The sequence below is a fragment of the Hyla sarda genome, chromosome 1, assembly GCF_029499605.1.
Source record: "Hyla sarda isolate aHylSar1 chromosome 1, aHylSar1.hap1, whole genome shotgun sequence".
In the NCBI taxonomy this organism is placed as follows: Eukaryota; Metazoa; Chordata; class Amphibia; order Anura; family Hylidae; genus Hyla; species Hyla sarda.
The window spans coordinates 62837414-62855467 of NC_079189.1; the positions used below are offsets into that span (position 1 = coordinate 62837414).

An 18054-nucleotide genomic window follows, 5' to 3' on the forward strand; every position below is an offset into this window, starting at 1 on the left:
CACCAGGATGGGTGCTAAATGTGAATATGGTTCAGTGGAATCCGGCTTCCAAATGTAGCACCAGACGCGTTTCGGGGTATGACGAGTTGACACCCCTTCTTCAGTGGTGTATACATTTTTTCCTAGGCTTTATTTGAGCCATTGTGCGTTTTTCTATTCCTGGTGTGAATAATGACCATATTTACATATTGGTTTTATCAAGTCATATGGTGGTATCCGTTTAGCATATTCAGGTGGCAACGTGGGGCCCCACGTTTGGCACATTATTAACATCAATATTTTAAAATTATATTTTATTGTCATCTGACATTCATATCTTATATATTGAGGTACATTAATAAATTTATAATTTTTGGTATATTGTATTGAATTCTTTTCTTGGCATTTCCCAGACTGATACCATATAACTCTTTGATGAGTTAGTGCACTGAGGACTGGTATATTTTATTTTCCTTGATTCAATTCCCTTTTTTCCTCTTTTGGGTGAGAGGTATCCAGTACATTTTATGTTGTAGAGCTACGCATCCATATTTCTAGATTTGTAAATTACTTCTATTAAAAAATCTTAATCCTTCCAATAGTTATTAGCTTCTGAAGTTTTCTGTCTAACTGCTCAATGATGATGTCACGTGAGTCATCAGAGAGAAGTTAGACAGAAAACAACAACTCAACTTCAGAAGCTAATAACTATTGGAAGGATTAAGATTTTTTAATAGAAGTAATTTACAAATCTGTTTAACTTTCCGGAGCCAGTTTCTATATAAAAAAAAGTTTTGGCCTGGAATACGCCTTTAATGATTGTCAACTCAAAAGTGTCTGTAGCAGATTCTAACTCTCACGGGTAACCAAACTGTTTACATCATGAAAAAAATGTATAAAAAGTGATCACAAATTCCAATCAATACAAAAATGGTACCGATAAAAACTTCAGAACACGGCGCAAAAAATGAGCCCTCATACCGGCCCATACACAGAAAAATAAAACAGTTATAGGGGTTAGAAGATGAGAATTTTTAACATAAATTTTCCTGCATGTAGTTATGATTTTTTTCCAATCATATCCAACCTATATAAGTAGGGTATCATTTTAACCATACGGACCTACAGAATAAAGATAAGGTGTTATTTTTACCGAAAAATGAACTGCGTAGAAATGGAAGCCCCCAAAAGTTACAAAATGAAATGTTTTCTTCAATTTTGTCGCACAATGAATTTTTTTTCTGTTTTGCCGTGGATTTTTGGGTGAAATGACTAATGTCACTGCCAAGTAAAATTGGTGGCGCAAGAAATAAGCCATAATATGGAATTTTATGTGCAAAATTGAAAGGGTTATGATTTTTAGAAGGTGATGAGAAAAAATGAAAATGCAAAAACCCTGCGTCCTTAACCCCTTAAGGACACAGGACGTAAATGTACGTCCTGGTGAGGTGGTACTTAACGCACCAGGACGTACATTTACGTCCTGTGCATAACCGCGGGCATCATAGCGATGCCCGTGTCATATGCGGCTGATCCCGGCTGCTGATCGCAGCCAGGGACCCGCCAGCAATGGCCGACGCCCGCGGTCCCCTCTCCTTCCTCCGTCCGGCTCCCGGCGTCTCCTGCTCTGGTCTGTGATCGAGCAGAAGATCACCGAAAACACTGATCTGTTCTATGTCCTATACATAGAACAGATCAGTATTAGCAATCTTGGTATTGCTATGAATAGTCCCCTATGGGGACTATTCAAGTGTAAAAAAAAAATGTAAAAAAATTTAAAAAAATGTAAAAGTAAAAGGAAAAAAAATGTGAAAAATCCCCTCCCCCAATAAAAAAGTAAAACGTCTGTTTTTTCCTATTTTACCCCCAAAAAGCGTAAAAAAATTTTTTTATAGACATATTTGGTATCGCCGCGTGCGTAAATGTCCGAACTATTAAAATAAAATGTTATTGATCCCGTACGGTGAACGGCGTGAACGAAAAAAAATAAAAAAAGGCCAAAATTCCTACTTTTTTAATACATTTTATTTAAAAAAAATTATAAAAAATGTATTAAAAGTTTTTTATATGCAAATGTGGTATGAAAAAAAATACAGATCATGGCGCAAAAAATGAGCCCCCATACCGCCGCTTATACGGAAAAATAAAAAAGTTAGAGGCCATCAAAATAAAGGGATTATAAACGTACTAATTTGGTTAAAAAGTTTGTGATTTTTTTTAAGCACAACAATAATATAAAAGTATGTAATAATGGGTATCATTTTAATCGTATTGACCCTCAGAATAAAGAACACAGGTCATTTTTACCATAAATTGTACGGCGTGAAAACGAAACCTTCCAAAATTAGCAAAATTGCGTTTTTCGTTTTAATTTAAATAGTGTTTTTTGGTTGCACCATACATTTTATGATACAATGAGTGATGTCATTACAAAGAACAACTGGTCGCGCAAAAAACAAGCCCTCATACTAGTCTGTGGATGAAAATATAAAAGAGTTATGATTTTTAGAAGGCGAGGAGGAAAAAATGAAAACGTAAAAATGTAATTGTCTGAGGCCTTAAGGCCAAAATGGGCTGAGTCCTTAAGGGGTTAAAGGGGTACTCCGCCCCTAGACATCTTACCCCCTATCCAAAGGATAGGGGATAAGATGTCAGATCGCCGTGGTCCTGCTGCTGGGGACCCCCGGGATTGCCGCTGCGGCACCCCGCTGTTATTACTGCACAGAGCGAGTTCGCTCTGCACGTAATGACAGGAAGTACAGGGGCCGGAGCATCGTTACGCCCCTGCCATAGACTTGTATTAAGGGGGCGGGCCGTGATGGCAAGAGGGGCGGAGCCATGACGTCACGCTGCTCCGTCCCCTGTATCGCCCGTCATTACGCACAAAGCGAACTCGCTCTGTGCAGTAATGACAGCGGGGTGCCGCAGCGGCAATCCGGGGGTCCCCAGCAGCGGGACCACGGCCATCTGACATCTTATCCCCTATCCTTTGGATAGGGTATAAGATGTCTAGGGGCGGAGTACCCCTTTAAGGGGTTAGACTTCCTGTAGACACTGTACCTAAAATTGGACTCACAGATCATAACCCTAACTGAGCTGAGCTTAAAAGCAGCACAATTTCTGAAAAATAGATAAGCATCTCATGTAGATACTACCTTGCAGATCATTTTTTAAGCTCCACATGACATTTTAATGCACTGTAATTGTTTTCTGTGACTCCTTTACAATTAAGCAAAAATAAAAATTATAATAATAATTAGTTACCTCTTCCCTTTGGTCAGGTGTACTATTTAACAGACTTCTTGGTCTCCTCAAATGTATAATAATTCAACATAGCTCAATGCAGCTGGAGGACTTCTGATTTTCATGTAATTTATGGGAGGCTGGTAAACCAGCAAAAGGATTTGCCAAGCAAAGTGCCACATGAGGTGTGGGAAGTTTGATACAGGAGTCTGGCAGAGGTTGTTTGAATAAATTTGGATCTGACGTCAAACGTGACCACCAGTTGTGGCTTTAGAGAGGACTGAGGCTTTGAAGCTGTGTTAATAGCAATGTCTTCTGGAAAGGACGCCTGGACTGTTATGGAAAGATCCAGTTTGTGAGTTAATAAATTGCCAGGTCTAAGCATTTGCTAAAATAACAAGTTACAATTGCTAATACAACTAGTCTAACATTGTAAAAATGGCCACAATGGGCATCATATAATATCTATGGTTATTAATTTGTTCTCCAGTGTTTCAAGTACAACAACCACCCCCAACCCGTGGAATACACATGCAGTATGAACTTCTTCAGTAATATACAATTGTATTCGAACAACTTAGGCTATTTTACCACAGACGTTTTATTCTGTTTGGTTGGGACCTGGTGATCTTGTCGGGCCTCATGAGTCAAAAGGATTCTTCAGGACTTGTTGGAATCCGACAAAACAAATGTGCATCATATTTTGAGTCTCTTTTTGGAATGGAAAGGGCATACAGTGGAGGATAGTTTTTAGATCTTTTTACTTTTTTTTTTTTTTTTTAACATTTTGTTATGTTGCAGCCTTGTGCTAAAATAAAACAATAAAGTGTTCCCCATAAATCTGCATGTAATACCCCAAAATGACAAAGTAAAAATAGAATATTGGAAATCTTTTCTCATTTATTGAAAAGGAAAAACTCAAATTTCAAACCGACCCTTAACTCCAGACCTATCAATTACAGCCTCCAGTATTCTTCGGTATGATGCCACAAGGTTTGCACACCTGGATTTCGTGATTCCTTTGCCATTCTTTTCTACAGATCCTGTGCAGAGCTCTGTACGCTTGGATGGAGACAGTCAGTGGAAGCCATGTTCGACTGAGTTTAAGTCAGGACTTTGGCTGGGCCACTCAATTACATTTCCTGAGTTGACCTTAAGTCACTCCTGTACTGTCTTGGCTGTGTGCTTAGGATGATTATCTTGTTGGAAGGTGAAGAGTCAGCCCAGTCTGAGGTCCAAAGAATTCTGGATCAGGTTTTCATTAGGAATCTCTCTATACTTTGCTCTATTTTTGCTCTTTTTTCTGCAAACTCCAGGTGGGCTTTCAAGTGTCTTTTACTGAAGGAAGGTTTCTTTCTGGTCACCTTAAAGTCCAGATTGGTGGAGTTCTGCAGTGATGGTTGACCTGAATGTTTCTCACATCTGCACACAGGATCTTTAGAGCTCAACCACAGTGACCACTGGGATCTTAGTCACCTCGCACCCAATTTCTTTGTGTTGTGTGGGAGCCAGTTCTAGAAAGAATCCTAATTATTAATTAATTATTATATTAAAAATTATGGAGACCAGTGTTCTTGGGAACTTCAAGTGCATCTGACTTTCTATTGTACCCTTCTCCAGATCTGTGCCTTTACACAATCCTGTCTGAGCTCTACAGACAGTTTTTTCATCCTCATGGCTTGGTTTTTGCTCTGATACACATTGTCAACTGTAAATCTTATATAGACAGGGCAGTGGCCTTTCAAATCATGTCCAATGAGCCGAATTTACCACAGGTGACTCCAATCAAGATGTAGAAACATCTCAGAGATGATCAAGATAAATTGGAGCCCCTCCCAGGGATAAATTTTAAGTGTCAAAGCAAAGGGTCTGAAATAAAATTAAGAAATTTGTGAAAAATTCTAAAATTCTATTTTTACATTCTCCTGGCACTAAAAAAAAGATATATTTTTTTTAGCGCCATAACAAAATATTAAATATAATGTAAGAGGCTCTAAAAACTTTCTGAATGCACTGAACATGCAATCTGGGTGTTATAAGATCTGAGGATAAGAGGACACCATCGCTCTTCAGGAGGTTGTGCAATGTTAAAAATGGTCTATGAAGAATTTTGCATTGTTCTACTATAATATGGCATATAAAGTGACTGGAAAAGATCAGATATAGTTCACTGCTACATTGGGAGCATTTACATACGGTATCTAGTTTCTGCTACCCATGTGTGCAAGGTCCAGCAAGAAGATGGAGAATGAGATAATCTATTGACAGTATGTAAGCCACAACAACTACTAGATTGAATCGGGACATTTTACTCTTTGATTTGTCTTGGTGTTTGATGCAAAATAACACTTTGCTAGCGCGAGCCACAAGCGCAAGGCATATTTAACTAAAAAATGTTTAAGACGCATATTATTTATTAGAGGCATTTGCTGAAACATGTTTGACAATATCCTAATACCATTCAGATTGGAACTGTTGGCTGGTAAAGATTTGTTTTAGTACCGTATGTTGTGTTTCCCAAGGTACATATGGTACCTGAGTCACTGGTTGGGGACGACAGCTATAGAGCAACACGTAACATCATTCCATTAGAGCAACATAGGCATGACTGTAGAGCAAGTACAATAAGTATATGTGGCAAGCATCAAATGTACAGTAGCATCCTCTCAGTGTCACACATACTTGTTCCTGGTCACTCCATAGTGGAAAAAGTTTATCCATCTGTGTCATATCCCAACCTTTAAATTTAGAATTTGTGTCATATTAATTTTGGGAAATTATTTCTTAATCATCTTCTTTCACATTATTTGCATTTACCAAGGTAGGTAAAACTCATAGCACATGTTCGCTAAAGTAAGAATTCACTCTGAGGTGAAGGCTATGTATTCATACCCATAATTAACACTGAATCAGAAGCCTATGAGATCATCATATTTGGAATGTAATAATTTTAATGGGGAGGTACAAGAAACATATCCACAGCGGTGAGGATCTTGATAAACAGAGCCTTAATGGATTCTCAGGATTAGCTTAATGGAAGAATAACAACTTTCCAGTTACATTATTTAGCTCAATACCTGAGTGTTTCCCAAGAATCGTGCTTATGAATGGACCCACCAATATTTCTTAAGCAGGTTCTGAAAATGAATGTTTACACTGTGCTTAATATGAAACACATAATGCATTGTTTTGTTACGTCTATAAATTCTGCTTGATGCCAGCGATCAAATTAACACTCTCCTGCCACCTCTTAGAGGAAGGAGACGCTTTCAGAACATCCTGCATTTACTTATAAAAACCATTCTGTATACTTCAAGATGCAAACCTTATTTTAGAGACTAATTTACTGAAAGTCCCACCCAAGACAAAGCTCCACCAGACGTCTAACATTTCTGGGAACAATTACAGTCTACTATATATGTTAAGCTATTAATATTTAATTTATTCTCACTCCAAAGATATAAAGGATTTATGTAAATATAAAGATGCACCTGGATGAGGATTCTTTCTCCTATCAACAGACTTCGGAATACTGAAAATTGGCCCTATAATTTTGGTCAGCTTCAAAACACCTATATATACACCTATAAGCGTGTTCCTCCACTGATTCACTTGAAGAAATCTTAAAGGGGTACTCCGGCAGTAAGACATCTTATCCCCTATCCAAAGAATAGGGGATAAAATGCCTGACCGCGGGGGTCCCGCCGCTGGGGACCCCCGTGATCTTCCACGCCGCACCCCGTTAGCATCAGCCCCCGGAGCGTGCTCGCTCCGGGTCTGATTACTAGCAATCACAGGGACGGAGCATAGTGACGTCACGGCTCCGCCCCGTGTGATGTCACGGCTCCGCCCCCTCAATGCAAGCCTACGGAGGGGGCGCCACGCCGTCCCTGTGATTGCTAGTAATCAGACCCGGAGCGAGCACGCTCCGGGGGCTGATGCTAACGGGGTGCGGCGTGGAAGATCACGGAGGTCCCCAGTGGCGGGACCCCCGCGGTCAGGCATCTTATCCCCTATCCTTTGGATAGGGGATAAGATGTCTTACCGCCGGAGTACCCCTTTAAGCTATGCACAACTTCCTAAGCTACATACCACACTGTACCACCCTCTCTTAGGGTATGCACTTCACTGTATAAATATAACCATTTAGGATATCCACCTCATTATTTTAACACATTCTCCTAGGATATGCTTTATGAATTGTCTGCTTTGTTATATGGGGAATCCTGAGCACTCTATTACCGTGTACTGTTCACATCCTGCCCTTAACTCTACTGGAAAACATATACACTATTTTAATGAAATATATATACAGTGATCCCTCAACTTACAATGGCCTCAACATACAATAGTTTCAACATATAATGGTCTTTTCTAGACTATTGTAACTTGAAACCAGACTCAACATACAATGCTACGGACAGTCCAGATCTGTGAAACGTGTCAATGGCTGGAAGAAACGACCAATCAGAATGGGCATTCACTGGTAAATCACCTGTATTACTGAAGCATATGCACTGAATTCCTGTCTGGTAGCGCCCCCTACAGTACAGGGAGGTATTACATGTTCTATACTACATGTTCTTTGCGTGTACTGTACAGCACCCTGAAGAAGCTCCTGTCCTCTACATAGACAGTGAATTACAGCATCCAGCAGCCCTTTCTTACTTTTATATGTAAGGATTTGCTTTATCTGTATTAGTTATCTACTTATCTTTAATTAATCCTCACTTTTTCCTATTTTTGGATGACATTTTGGTGGCTTTAGAACCAATTACCAGGTTTCCATAAAGTTATGGTCTCAACATACAATGGTTTCCACATACAATTATATTATATATATATATATATATATATATATATATATATATACACACACATACACAATATAATATAAACACACACACAAAATATAATATTATATAAAGTTTGACATAGCTGCATATAGTTTTCCTACTATATATAAATTATTCATTATTGGCTAAATAAATTGTTGTAGGTTAGCTTATAATATTTATACACAGTGATGTGGAATTCCTATTGCCCGACGCCCGGGACATGCAGTTCCGGGCAGGTGAATTTTTAAGGCCCTTAGCCCTGCTTCGGGCAAGCAGGGCCAGACCTGAAAGCCCCTGACAAGCATGGCGGCGCTCAGAGGGGTGTATGGGGCAGGCTCTGGGCTCGTGCCTGCTCCATACTCTGGGAGCCACGATCGCCACGGCTGGCTATTTACCCTTTAGATCACCGTTGTCAAAGCTGATAGTGGCATCTAAAAGGGACATGCGTATGCTCCCTGGTGGGCTAGTGGGGTGAATTGCCGCCCCGCGGCATGATCGCAGCGGGCGATCCAATATAGAGGTAGTCGGAGGGCTTACCACTGCTTCCCTGATGTCCGTGGCTCTGTTATTGAGAGAGCGTGGCTGGACTAGGCTCTATCAATGGATCACAAAGCACACAGATCAATGGAGTTCAATAGAACTCTCTATTGATCTGAATGAGGAATCTAATGATTCCTACTAGGGACTAATAAAGTGTTAAAAAACATTTTTTATAAAAGTTATAAAGACACACATTAACCCCTTCCATATTAAAAGTTCAAATCGCCCCCTTTTCCTATATAAAAACACGTAAACATAATAAAAATAAACATTTAGTATCACTGGGTGCGTAATTGTACGACTTATTAAAATATAACATCATGTATCCCATACGGTAAATACGTAAATCTAAAAAAAAAATACCAAACCACAGAATTGCAATTTTTATAATATCCAAAAGTTAAGAGCGATGAAAAAAAAGTCAGATCAATACCAAAATGGTACAGTACAAAAAACTGATTATGGTGCAAAAAAAATGATCCCTCATACAGCCTTGTATGTGGAAAAAAAAGGGGGGGCCAGCTAATGGCAATAAAAATAAAAAAACGGAAAAGTTCAGAACTTGTTTAAAATTAGTAAAACATGACGGAAGCTATACAAATCTGGTATTGCTGTAATCAGGTCGGCCTAAAGTATCAAAATAACATGTTCGCTCAACCACAAGGTAAATGGTGCAGAAAAGAAAACCACCAAATCTGCAAAATTATCTTTTACTATTTCAATTTCACTTCATCAACATTTTTTGTGTTCAATATGTTATTGAAAAATTAAAAGGTTTCATTATAGTAGGTAGTTATGGCTATTATAGGGCAAAGAGGAAAAAACAAGAGCGTAAAAGTGAAAATTGGCCCGGACAAGTGGATCCTCATGAGGGACAAGTAGATTTTGCTCCGTTTTAGTCCCGTGGGCAAATGGATTTTTATTAAATTTCCACACCCCTGATACATTAAAGGGGTACTCCGGTGGAAATTATTATTATTTTTTTATTTTTTTTAAATCAACTGGCGCCAGAAAGTTAAACAGATTAGTAAATCACTTCTATAAAAAAAAAAAAAAAAAATCTTAATCCTCCCACTACTTAATAGCTGCTGAATACTACAAAGGAAATGTTTTTCTTTGTGGAACACAGAGCTCTCTGCTGAATCACGAGCACAGTGCTCTCTGCTGACACCTCTGTCCATTTTAAGAACTGTCCAGAGGAGAAAATCCCCATAGCAAACATATGCTGCTCTGGACAGTTCCCAAAATGGACAGAGATGTCAGCAGAGAGCACTATGCTCATGATGTCAGTAGAGAGCACTGTGTTCCAAAAAGAAAATAATTTCCTCTGTAGTATTCAGTAGCTAATAAGTACCGGAAGGATTAAGATTTTTTAATAGAAGTAATTTACAAATCTGTTTAAATTTCTGGAACCAGTTGATTTAAAAAAAAAATAAAAAATAAATAAAAATAAAAGAAGTTTTCCACCAGAGTACCCCTTTAACGACGCAGGACACATCACATCGCGTCGGTCCCGGCGCTCATCAACGGCCGGGACCCGCGGCTAATACCACACATCGCCAATCGCGGCAATGTGCGGTATTAACCCTTTAGAAGCGGCGGTCAAAGCTGACCGCCGCTTCTAAAGTGAAAGTATCCCGGCTGCTCAGTCGGGCTGTTCAGGACCGCCGCGGTGAAATCGCGGCGTCCCGAACAGCTTGCAGGACACCGGGAGGGCCCTTACCTGCCTCCTCGGTGTCCAATCGGCGAATGACTGCTCCGTGCCTGAGATCCAGGCAGGAAGCAGTCAAGCACCGATAACACTGATCACAGGTGTGTTAATACACGCCTGTGATCAGGATGAGAGATCAGTGTGTGCAGTGTTATAGGTCCCTATGGGACCTATAACACTGCAAAAAAAAAGTAAAAAAAAGTGTTAATAAAGGTCATTTAACCCCTTCCCTAATAAAAGTTTGAATCACCTTTTCCCATAAAAAAAATAAAAGTGTAAAAAAAAAAAAATAAACATATGTGATATCGCCGCGTGTGTAAATGTCCGAACTATAAAAATATATCATTAATTAAACCGCGGTCAATGGCATACGCGCAAAAAAATTCAAAAGTCAAAAAAAGCGCATTTTTGGTCACTTTTTTTACCATTAAAAAATGAATAAAAAGTGATCAAAACAAAAATCATACCGATAAAAACTTCAGATCACGGTGCAAAAAATTAGTCCTCATACCGCCCTGTACGTGGAAAAATAAAAAAGTTATAGGGGTCAGAAGATGACATTTTTAAATGTATAAATTTTCCTGCATGTAGTTATGATTTTTTCCAGAAGTGCGACAAAATCAAACCTATATAAGTAGGGTATCATTTTAACCATATGGACCTACAGAATAATAATAAGGTGTAATTTTTACCAAAATATGCACTGCGTAGAAACGGAAGCCCCCAAAATTTACAAAATGGCGTTTTTTCTTCGATTTTGTCGCACAATGATTTTTTTTTCCGTTTCGCCGTGCATTTTTGGGTAAAATTACTAACGTCACTGCAAAGTAGAATTGGCGACGCAAAAAATAAGCCATAATATGGATTTTTAGGTGGAAAATTGAAAGGGTTATGATTTTTAAAAGGTAAGGAGGAAAAAACGAAAGTGCAAAAATGGAAAAACCCTGAGTCCTTAAGGGGTTAACCTTAGTTGTGTTTGTTTCTGCTACCTTATGTTCAGTCTATCCTCCCTTTCTTAAAGAAACAGAAAACTGTTTTTTAGGTTATATAATTAACCTAATAGAGATACATTTTTATGACTAATTGTATTGTGATTTATAAATGCTTGGTTGTATTGTAGGCGATATATATAAAGTGTAAGCCCAGGATCATGTGTGTAACATCTATGTGGTCACAATTTCGTTGGTTTTAGATTTAGATATGACACCAGGAAGCACTATGGGAAGAAGACAAGCGGGTGGAGACAGTGTGATCCAGGCAACGTTCTGTTTGGTAACCTTGGTTCCTTTCATTTATGAGGAGGTTACTTTGACACCGGATCCAGATGGCATACATCCGAGGGTTTTGCAAGAATGAAGTACCGTGCTAGACACACCCTTATTGCTTGTATTTAAAGATTCTATAATGACAGGGATTGTTCCACAGGACCGGCACTTAGAAATGTGGTACAAATATTCAAAAAGGGTTCAAAAACGGATCCTGGGAACTATAGGCCTGTAAGTCTAACAGCTGTAATGGGTAAGATTTTTGAAAGATGCTATTCTGGAATATTTTAATGAAAATAAACTTCTGACACAGCACCAACATGGGTTTATGCGGGATTGGTCCTGTCAGACTAATCTGATCAGCTTCTATGAGGAGCTCAGTTATAGATTGGACCAGGGTGAAGCTGTGAGTGTTATATATCTGGACTTTTCTAAGGCATTTGATACTGTTCCACACTCTGGAACTTACTCTGGTTGGATGACAGTGTCAAGTGGGGTACCACAGGGGTCAGTGCTGGGTCCACTTCCTTATTAATATATGTATTAAAGGGGTACTCCACCCCTAGACACTGGGGACCTCCGCAGTCTCTCCTGCAGCACCCCCTTTCTTCTGCTGCACGGAGCGAGGATCGCTTTGTGGCTGATGACTGGCAATACAGGGGACGGAGTATCATGACATCTCAGCTCCGCCCCTTGTGACGACACCCCGCGCCCCCTCGATGCAAGCGTATGGGAGGGGGCATGACGGCCACCACGCCCCCCTCCTATAGACTTGCATTGAGGGGGAGGGGGCGTGATGTCACAGGAAGGCGGAGCCATGACTACACAATACTCTGTCCCGTGCAGCTGGAGAACGTGGGTGCTGCAGGAGAGATCACGGGGATCCCCAGTGGTGAGACTCTCGCCATTTAACAACTTATCCCCTATTCTTTGGATAGAGGATAAGATGTGTGCAGCAGAGTACCCCTTTAATGACTTTGTAGAGCAATTACAAAGTAGAATTTCTATATTTGCAGATGACACCAAACTGGTTAGGGTGATTACCACAGAGGATGATAACATAATATTACAGAGGGATCTGGGGAAGCTGGAGGCTTTGGCACAGACATGGCAAATTAAGTTTAATGTGGATAAATGTAAGGTTATGGGCGTAAAAACAAAATGTACAATTATGTGCTAAATAATAAGACATTAGGTCAAACTTCTACCGAATCTATTCCTGTATTGCAAACTTCTACCGAAAAAGACAAAAACTATATATAACAGGTGACGGCAATCAGGCACTGCAACGGTATACAAACACAACAGCAGGAAAGTCCCGGTAGATAAAGTGGGGGTGCTAGCTTAGGAGATGCAATGCAACAAGGAAAAATGAAGACATAAGAAAAAAGCTGCACTCTGAAGTGTATGCCTGAAAATGTCTTTATTTTCCAGTGTCCAAACAGCAAGGTCAGTATATAGCTGGAAATGCGGGGAGCGAGAGCCGAAGCTCTCGAGTGCGGGAGGCGTACCACTTGACAACTAGTTTTGCGTCGGAAGTGATGCTTCTTCTGGTCGTAGGTACGTCATCTACGACCAGAAGAAGAGTCACTTTCGACGCGAAACTAGTAGTCAAGTGGTACGCCTCCCGCACTCGAGAGCTTTGGCTCTCGTTCCCCGCACTTCCAGCTATATACTGCCTTTGCTGTTTGGACACTGGAAAATAAAGACACTGGAAAATAAAGACATTTTCAGGCATACACTTCAGAGTGGATGAGTGCAGCTTTTTTCTTACCTCTTCATTTTTCCTTTTACTGAAAAAGACTTGGGGGGACTGGTGGACGGTAAGCTCTACTTTAGCAATCAGTGCCAGGCAGCGGCTGCCAAGGCTAACAAAGTCATGGGATGTATCAAGAGAGAGGCATAGAGGCACGTGACAAGGACATAGTTTTGCCTGTATATAAATCACTAGTCAGGAGTATTGTGTCCAATTCTGGGCACCTGTATATAAAAAGGATATGGCCGAACTGGAGAGGGTGCAGAGAAGGGCAACAAAGATAATGAATTGTATGGGGGGGATTACAGGAACAAGAGAGGTTATCAAGCTTGGGGTTATTTAGTTTGGAGAATAGACGTCTTAGGGGCGATCTAATTACAATGTACAAATATATAAATGGAGAGTACAGAGATCTTTCTAGTCATCTTTTTATACTTAGGCCGGTAACTATGACAAGGGGGCATCCTCTACGTCTAGAGCAGGGGTCTCAAACTCAAATTATCCGGGGGCCACTGGAGGTAGCAGCTGGGTGAGGCTGGGCCACATGAGCCCATTACATATAATGCCCTCATCATACGCCCCTCATCATCTACCAGCAACACCCTCCACCAGCAGTAGCACCCCCATCATCCACCAGCAACCCCCCCCCCCCCATTACCCCTACCCCGTGTGGTAATAGCATGAGCTGACAGATTATGGGGGTGCTACTTCTGGGGGTTCCCCACATTAGGTAGCAGCAGGTTCCCCACATTGGGCAGCAGCAGGTTCCCCACATTAGGCAGCAGCAGGTTCCCCACATTAGGTTCCCCTCATCATCCACCAGCAACACCCTCCACCAGCAGTAGCACCCCCATCATCCACCAGCAACCCCCCCCCCCATTACCCCTACCCCGTGTGGTAATAGCATGAGCTGACGGATTATGGGGGTGCTACTTCTGGGGGTTCCCCACATTAGGTAGCAGCAGGTTCCCCACATTGGGCAGCAGCAGGTTCCCCACATTAGGTAGGCAGCAGGTTCTCCACATTAGGTAGGCAGCAGGTTCCCCACATTAGGTAGGCAGCAGGTTCCCCACATTAGGTAGCAGCAGGTTCCCCACATTAGGTAGTAGCAGGTTCCCCACATTAGGTAGTAGCAGGTTCCCCACATTAGGTAGTAGCAGGTTCCCCACATTAGGTAGTAGCAGGTTCCCCACATTAGGTAGTAGCAGGTTCCCCACATTAGGTAGTAGCAGGTTCCCCACATTAGGTAGTAGCAGGTTCCCCACATTAGGTAGCATCTTCCATTACCCCCCTCCTCCCGACTCACACACACACACAGACACACACACACATGCACACACACACAGACAGGCACACACATGCACACACACAATGACAGACAGACACCCACACATGCACACACACATAGACACACAAACACACAGACAGACACACACACACACACACACGCACACTTATAGACACAAGCATACAGAGACACACACACACAGACACACACACACATAGATAGACACACACAAACACACATAGACAGACAGACGCATACACACACACATAGACAGACAGACACATGCACACACACAGACAGACACACACACAAGCAGATAGACACCCACACATAGACACAAGCAGACAGACACCCACACATGCACACACACACAGACAGACAGACACACACACAAGCAGACAGACACCCACACATACACACACACATAGACAGACAGACACACACACATAGACAACCTTACCTGTCCTGCACTGCGCTTCTCCTCTCCGGAGTAGTGAAGAAAACTGTGTCTTGAAGCGTTCTGTGTCCCGAATAGCTGAGGAAAGTGCTGAGTCACTGTGCTGAGTGCTGAGACACTGTGATTAGTTGATGGGGGGGGCGTGTGCAGTCTCTGCTCAGGACACAGAACTGCTTCAAGACACAGTTTTCTTCACTACATACCTGGCACGGGCCACAAACTTTCGTTCTGCGGGCCGCAAATGGCCCGCGGGCCGGGAGTTTGAGACCCCTGGTCTAGAGGGAAGAAGGTTTCACCATCATCACAGAGATTCTTTACTGTAAGAACAGTGAGACTATGGAACTATCTGCCCCATGATGTTGTGATGTCTAACTCAATAAACAAGTTCAATGGGGGGGGGGGCTGGATGTTTTTCTAGAAAGTAATAACATTAGAGGTTATGGATAGAACATTGATCCAGGGATTTATTCTGATTGCCATAATTGAGTCGGGAAGGAATTTTTCCTCTGTCATGGGGCAATTGGCATCAGCCTCATGGGGGGGGGGGGGTTGCCTTCTTCTGGATCAACACAGTAGGGCTTCAGGTTGAACTCGATGGACTCAAATTTTTTCAATCTTATAAACTGTTACTATATACCACCTACCTAAACATTATCGCACACCAAATTCCTCCACTTTGTGTCATGGATATTCCCCAATGGCAGTGGCCTCTATCAGCAGGATAATGCAAAAATTGCTCAGGGTCCTTTTTTGGCCTTCAAATTCCCCAGATTTGTTTGTTTGATTTGTGCTGAAAAAACAAGTGCACTCTAAAGAGAACCCACCTCACAACTTACAGTACAATATACCACGGGACACCTTCAGAGGTCTTGTTGAGTGCAAATCTCAATGGGTCAAGCTGTTTAAGCAGAACAAGGAAGACCTACCCAATATTAGGAGATTTTTAGGCTCTGACTGCTTGGTGTATCTATCTATATAAAAAAAAACTCAATATGAGTTTATAAAAGCTTTCTCCTTTGTTGATTTTCCTCCCCAAGAATGATTAGGAAGGAAAAAACGGGCAACGCCGGGTACTCAGCTAGTATTTCAATATAAGCATTAAACTCAGCTCTCCTATACTCCACTGAAAAAAAAACTGGGTTTATAAGAAAAGTGTTATGATTTTCATAGATCATGGCTGAAAGCAGCAATCTCCATTGAAGAAGTACATTAGCACGTAACCTTTAGACTTCTCGGTGTAACAGCCCATCACTTTTTGCATAGAGCTATCCACGCTAAGACGATCAATCACGGTTGCGGAGTACATAGAGGCAGCATTCTTAATAAGGGTTCACACTCTCTCCCTCCTTGCCCCCGTCTGTCAAGAAGACTGTTTAAAAATCTGACTTATTAGTTCATATTAGAGAACAGGGGAGCAGGTCTGGTTAATATCTTTATGCTAAAATCAATTATCCATCCAAGGTACTCTGGTGCCTGATAATTCCTACCCTCACTAGAGGTTGCAGATAACCACTGGCCCTGAGACAGAGGTGCTATAAATCAGCAGGAGTGCAGCTCCCATACATCCTGGGTTAATATCTGTTTATAATATCTCTGCTGGGAATGTAGGCTTGACACATTTTGAGTTATCTTAGAGAGTGAACAGGCTAAGAAGCCAGGGTTACTTAAGAACTCAAAAATAAGCTCAAGAAATGCACATTTGCCAAATATTAGATGAAGCAAATGTCATATCCACTGACCAGAGCTAATGGTGATGAATGGGGGAACCATCTGCCTATTTTAGTGCAGTGCAATTGGTTGTGGATGGGAGACTACACTGGAGTGTGGCACAGCTTCCTCTTCTATCTCCTTCCCTATGTGGCCAAATAGACTTCTATCACAAAGTGACTATATGTTAAAATATGGCTGTGCCATTAAAAGAGGTACAGCAGATAATAAATATGGATGAAAATAGAAAAAGACAAAATATGTATAACAGAATACAGTATTGGTTGTTCTCCAATAAGTAATACATTTTGGGCCACTGTCACACTCATATGAACCTCTTTGTGCCAGGCACTGCAGTGCAGAGGCAGTAAAGCTCTTTGTCCAGCTGATAAAGGCTGTTTAAATGGGTTATCCAAAATAAGGTGACTTTACCAATTACCTGTCAGACAGTAATGGACATGCTCAACAAGGATCTTTGCTTTTGTTGGTGGTAATTGGTCATGTCCTGTGTCCCCAATCACGCTGCTGACTTGTCTGAACTGGCAATTTCCTGTTTCTGTGCCCTACCTCCAAGTATAATCACCAGGATCGCCTGTTTCTTGGTGGAAGCTGACTTATCTCCCTCCCACACATTACCCACCCCACCCATTGCAGCACAGCTGAGCTCCCTTCTATGATGTGTTGTACTTGAAATTCCCTGCAGCCCTGCGGAGAATGATCTTGCTCCCGCCCAGCGGCAGCTCCAACCGTTGAAGCACAGACACACCCCATTTCAACACCTGACTAGTGATGCATTGTCTCAGGTCACACTGCAACCTGGGAAAGACAACACTCATTTTGTATGCTGCTAAAAATGAGCATCAGGGGCAAAGATTATATAAGAATTGAGAGATCACCCACCGGTACAGACACCATAATATAACTACACTAACTTTACAGCCCCTGCAGTACAGTCAAATATAAAAAATACCATGAATATCCCTTAGGATATTAGGCAAGTCTTGGGTTAGTTTCGCATAAGTATATCATGGGCTCACTGTGACACACAAATTATGAAGTGTCCCTGACCACAGGTTTAATGGCCTGGTGATACACTTATGTGAAACTGACCTTCGTATTGATTGACTTTTTGTGAGAACATATGCAGTCAAACTGGCCATATATTCCAGATAGCTGTCATCTGTCAAAAAAAATAAATGCTTGCCATGCACTTATTGTGAATGGGGAGCGAGAGAGAATGTTTTTGGCCAGCTTTACTTGTTGCTTTCTT

The 18054-nt window shown here is 41.3% G+C and overlaps 1 protein-coding gene across 3 annotated transcripts in view; it reads right to left on the reverse strand.

The window, feature by feature from the left end:
- The window catches only part of RAB28 (RAB28, member RAS oncogene family), a 175469-nt gene that overhangs the window by 84394 nt on the left and 73021 nt on the right, over nt 1–18054 (reverse strand). The window lies entirely within an intron of this gene.